Source organism: Colobus angolensis, unplaced genomic scaffold (assembly GCF_000951035.1).
Source record: "Colobus angolensis palliatus isolate OR3802 unplaced genomic scaffold, Cang.pa_1.0 Scaffold306, whole genome shotgun sequence".
Taxonomy (NCBI): Eukaryota; Metazoa; Chordata; class Mammalia; order Primates; family Cercopithecidae; genus Colobus; species Colobus angolensis.
Window position 1 is genome coordinate 3,135,780 of NW_012116333.1, and position 6,027 is coordinate 3,141,806.

Genomic DNA, 6,027 nt, shown 5'->3' on the forward strand with positions numbered 1-6,027 from the left:
GGAGTGCAGTGGCACGATCACAGCTCACTGCAGCTTCCACCTCCTGGGCTCAAGTGATGCTTCCACCTCAGCATCCCAAGTAGCTGGAACTACAGTTACATGTCACCATGCCTGGCTAATTTTTGTATTTTTAGTAAAGACAAGGTTTCACCATGTTGGCTAGGCTGGTCTTGAACTCCTGACCTCAAGTGATCTGCCCACCTTGTCCTCTCAAAGTGCTGGGATTACAGGCATGAACTGAAAATCTTTTTATATGTTTCTTATTTTGTATTCTTTTTCTATAAATGCCTATTGATAGACTTTGTCCATTTTTCTATCAGTTTGTTTATGTTTTGCTTGAATTCACATAAACTCTGTACCTATTCTGAATAAGAATATTTTGTAGGTTGTAAATGTTGCAAACATTTCTCCCAGTCTGTCACTTGTCTTAACTTTGTTTATAAATGCTTTGGCCACATTCTCATAGCTTTGATTATAGTATATTATTATAATTGTTCTTTTATATTCTTACTTATTGTTGTTAATCTCTTACTGTGCCTAATTTATAAATTAAACTTTATCATCGGTATGGGCTGGGCACAGTGGCTCACACCTGTAATCCCAGCACTTTGGGAGGCCAAAGCAAGTGGATCACCTGAAGTCAGGAGTTTGAGACCAGCCTGGCCAACACAGTGAAATCCCATCTCTATTAAATATACAAAAAATTAGCTGGGCGTGGTGGCAGGTGCCTGTAATCCCAGTTACTTTGGAGGCTGAGGCAGGAGAATCACTTGAATCTGGGAGGTGGAGGTTGCAGTGAGCAGTGCCACTGCACTTCAGCCTGGGCAACAGAGTGAGACTCCATCTCAAAAAGAAAAAAAAAAAAATTATCATAGGTATGTATAGGAAAAAATAGGGTATATATAGGGTTTGATACTATATGAGGATTTGGGCATCCATGGGGGCCTTGGAATGTATCCCCTCAGGATAAGGACAAACTACTTTATAAAACATTTCTATCACCACAAGGATCCCTCAAAATGCCCTTCTATAGCCACACCTATTTCCCTCCCACCTCACCTCCTCCTTAACCCCCCCAAACCATTAATCAGTTCTCCATCTCTATAAGTTTGGATTCAGTAATGTTATATGTAAGTGGCATTATAGAGTAGGTAGCCTTTTTGGATTAGCTTTTTTTCACTCACTATACTTCTTTGGAGATTCATGCAGGTTGTTGTGTGAATCAGTCATTTGTCTCTTTTTATTACTGAGTGGTATTCCATGGTATGGATGTACCACAGTTTGTTTAACCATTCACTCATAAAGGGCATCTGGATTGTGTTCAGATTTTGGCTATTACAAATAAACCTACTATGGACATTTATGTTCAGATTTTTGTGTGAATGTAAGTCTTCATTTCTCTGGGGTAAATGCCTTGGAGTCCAATTGCTGGGTCATATGGTAGTTGCATGTTTCATTTTTTAAAAAAACTTCTGCTCTTTTCCAGAGTAGATGTGCAATTTCACAGTCCCATCAACAATGTGTAGGTGACACAGTTTCTCTGCATCCTCACCAGCATTTGGTGTTGTGTGTTACCCATCCTGACAGGTATGTCATGATATCGCATTGTGGTTTTAATTTGCATTTCCCTGATGGCTAATGAACATCTTTTCATGTGTGTGTTTGTAATCTGTATATCCTCTTTGGAAAAATGTCTCTTTATGTCTTTTAGCCCTTTTCTAATTGGATCGCACTTTTTTTTTCTTACTGTTGAGTCTGCGAGCTCTTTGCATATTCTAGATGCTAGACTGTCAAATACATGATTTGCAAATATTTTCTCTCAGCCTGTAGCTTCTCTGTTCATCCTCTTAGTAGGGTTGTGCATTGAGTAAAAATTTTCAGTTCTGATGAAATCCAGTATATCAATTTTTCATTTTATGGCTCATGTTTTTTCACCTCACCCTAGATCCTGAAGATTTTCTCCCATTTTTCTAAAAGTTTTATTGTTTTACATTTTGCATTTTAGTATATTATCCTTTAATTTTTGTATAAAGTGTGAAACTTAGGCTGAAATTCTTTTTTTCACCTATGGACAGCCCATTGCCCCAATACCATTTGTTGAAAGGCTGTTCTTCCCCTATTGAATTGCTTTTGCACTTTTGTCAAAAAATCAGTTGAGCACATTTGTATGGGTCTGTTACTGGGTTCAGCTTTATGGAGATATAATTCACATATCATACAATTCACCCATATAAAATGTATCATTCAATTCTTTTTTAAGCATATCCATAGAGTTGTGCAACCGACCATGCAATTTTAGAACATTTCATTATTTGACAAAGAAACCTTTGAAAGGGGAATTTTACCACCTTAAGAATATCAAGTTGATCAAGACCTGCAACATACTAAAAATCATCTGTGGGTGCCCCAACGTGCAGAAGGCGCCTCCTCTGACACAGCATGTTTTGATCCTAGGCCCGGATGGTCAGCTTCTCCACGAGACTGCCCAGGCCCTCTGAGAAGCTCTGAGCCTCCACCACTGCCTCCCACAGGCCTCTTCTGCTCCCAGCCTTGGCCTTTGGGCCCCAACCTCCAGAATACCCGTGGTTTTCCTCCCCAGAAGATGGAGCCCCTAAGGCAACCATCTGATCCTGTCCTCCAGCTCCATTACAGCGGGCCTTTCCACCAGCCCCAGTCCAGGTGGGGCAGGATATGGAGACAGCAGGGACTCGAGTTTCCGTTTGGAGGCGGCAGGATTCAAAAGCAAATTCAGCCCCTTAAACCTCTGCTGTCACCTCCCCTGCAGCAAGTGAGGCCTCCCACCTCCTGGAGCGAACCCCCCGCCCCCCCCCGGGGGAGCACAGCCAAGATTTTGGACTTCAGAAAACAGCATCCAGGTTATCGCTTGCCCTCGGGCTGAGGGCCACGCATCCCTGCCCGTCCCCTCACAGGTGGCTGCATGCTCCGGCCCTCGCCCCAGCCCTCCTGGCCCCGGCGGGAAGCCCCTCTCTGAGCAGCCCTGGCCGGGGCGGTGCCCTCCTGCGGAGTCCCCAAGGGGCGGGGAGCCCACGCCTGTCTAGCCCGGCTCTCAGGACACCTTCTCTTTCTGCGTCTCCTTCGTCGCCACTCCGGGTTTGGACCCCGCGTGGCCAGGCACCCCGGGTCACCCCCCTCGACCCAGGGCGAGCGCACGCCGCCGCCTGCGCACTGGACTGGGAGCTGGGAGGAGCCGACGTCTGTCTCTGAAACCCGGCGCTGGGAGGCCCTCGGAGGGGCGGAGATTCCCGGGGGCTGAACAAGTTTTGCCGGCTGTGTCTGTCCGAGCGCAGACAGAAGTCGCGCGAGGGGACGCGGGGTCATGTCCCAGGGCGGCGGGGAGGGGCTGCGAGAGCCGGTGTGGAGGGGCCTGGGCTGCTTGCGGGCTAGGGGCAGGCACCTTGGCAGGGGGCCAGACGCGCGGGACCTCCCCATTCGGTCCCCGCCCGCTCCGCGTCGCTCCAGGAGGCCAGAGCCGCGCGGCCGCCCTGGGCTCCGCTCCTCAAGCTCCTGCCGCGGCCGCGCCCCGCTGGGGAAGGTGCGAGGCGAGGCGGACGCGAACGGTTCTTGACGCTGAGCCTGTAGGCCAGGCCCGCGCCCACCGCAGGAAATCTTCCCCGGGAAGCTCGGGAAAGATGCCAGCGGCCCCTGAAGCGTGGAGACCCCTGCGCCTGCGCTTCTGAGGCAAATACATCAGGGAGGCTTTCCTGGACCTTCTCGCCCTCTCTGGGCGAGAGGGAAAGGATAATAGAGTGAGGGGAGTGTTATGGACCAAGGCCTGGAGGGCAAGCAAGGTTCTGCGGTGTCTGGCGAGACCGGGTGGAGGGAAGGGGGTTCTCTGTAGCCGGCATCAAGTGCTCCAAGGCAGGGCTTGGAGATAGCCAGGTCCAGCCAAGGGTCTCAAATGTTCTACCTGACATTTCAGTCCTCAAACCGCTGTAGGGCCTCTTCAGGGTTTCAGCAGGGGACGCAGTCAGATTTTGTAGAAAAGTCATTCTGGCTAGGCACAGTGGTCACACCTGTAATCCTAGCACTTTGAGAGGCTGAGGTGGGCGCATCACTTGAGGTCAGGAATTTGAAACTAGCCTGGCCAATAGAGTGAAATCTCGTCTCTACTAAAATAAAATATTAGCCGAGTGTGGTGACTTGCCCCTGTAATCCCAGCTACTCAGGAGGCTGAGGCAGGAGAATTGCTTGAACCTGGAAGGCGGAGGTTGCAGTGAGCTGAGATCATGCCACTGCACTCCAGCCTGGACAATAGAGCCAGACTCTGTCTCAAAAAAAAAAAAAAAAAAAAAAACCAGGCGTGTTGGTGAGTGCCTATAATCCCAGCTATTCTGGAGGCTGGGGCAGGAGAATTGCTTGAATCTGGGAGGTGGAGGTTGCAGTGAGCCTAAATCTCAGCACTACACTGCAGCCTGGGAAAGAAAGAAAGGGAAAAAGGGGGGAAAAAAAGGAGGGGAGAGAGAAAGGGAGACGGAGGAAGGGAGGGAAAAGAGAGAAAGGAGAAAAGAAAAAAAAGGAAAGGAAAGGAGAAAGGAAGGAAAAGAAAGGTCATTGTGGAGGCTGGTTGGGGAACTGGTGAGCTCCCATAAGCACCCCAGTGAATGGAGGTTTTACCAGTTAGGCCTAGGAAGGAGGGACCCACGCAGAGCATTACACAGGCAGGGTCAGTTGGGCTGGGACAGATTAGCTTTGGGTAGTAAGGGAAGAAGAGTCAAGGGTGTCTTATGGGCCCCTGAAGGTGTGCCCCAGGCCCCCTGCCTCTGTGGGGCACAGTTACCACCTCCTAGGAGGCTCACCTTATGCAGGGCTGGGCCTTAATATTTATTTGAGGTCAAGAGAATTGTTTCCTCACTACCCTTGGAGAACTAACCTGATCTTGCTGGAGAGAGACATAAGCAGTCCCTGCCTTCACAATGGTTTCAGAGTACAGATGACTTCCGACAGGTGCAGGGAGAACCCTCAGCTCTGAATAGGCAGAGAAGACAGACCAAAGAATAAAAAAAAAAGAAAGAACACTGACATGGTTAACAAATCAGACAGAAGTTAAGGTCTTTTAACTGAGTGTCTTTTTGTTGTCTTTTTTTTGTTGTTGAGACGGTCTCACTCTGTCACGCAGGCCGGAGTGCAGTGGCACGATCACAGCTCACTGCAGCTTCCACCTCCTGGGCTCAAGTGATGCTTCCACCTCAGCATCCCAAGTAGCTGGAACTACAGGCCCGGGCCCGGCTAATTTCTGTATGTTTTGTAGAGACAGGTTTCACCATGTTGCCCAGGCTGGTCTCAAACTCCTGAGCTCAAGCGATCCATCTCCCAAAGCGCTGAGATTACAAGTGTGAGCCACTGCACCTGGCCCATTAACTGAGTGTTTTCTAGAGTCCAGATTTTCTTTTCAATTGCAATGTCAATACTTGCTCGTTATAAAAACAGTAAAAAGCACAAAAAATTGTAAAAGGAAAGCATATTCATATTTTCCTGTTTAAACTCAACCACTTTAGTTGAGTTTATCATTTAGTGTTTTCCTTCCAGTTTTTCTTCCCTTACATGGCATTCAAACTTTTACCAAAGTTGTGGTTATACTGTCTTCACAATTTGCAGAGTCCCTTTTCACTTAAGATTACCTCAGAAGCGCTCTCTCGCAGGACACATGGCGGCGACTGCGGCAAGACTGCGGCAAAGCGAGAGCCAGAGCCTGGGAGACGCCACTGCCGCCAGCACAGCTGGAGACCTGAGCCGACACTGGGAGCTGTCCGCGGTCCCTGCACTCTCTGGATGAGTCGGAGAAGTCCCATTGAATCAGAGTAAGATGAATGGTAGCTTTGATTGTGATTGTGGTGAGCTGGAATCACCTGAACACTAACAAAAGACACCTTCTGTTAACCAACAGCCGCCAGGGCTTCCTGTTGAAATACACAGCAACAGGCCGGGCGCGGTGGCTCACGCCTGTAATCCCAGCACTTTGGGAGGCCGAGACGGGCGGATCACGAGGTCAGGAGATCGAGACCATCC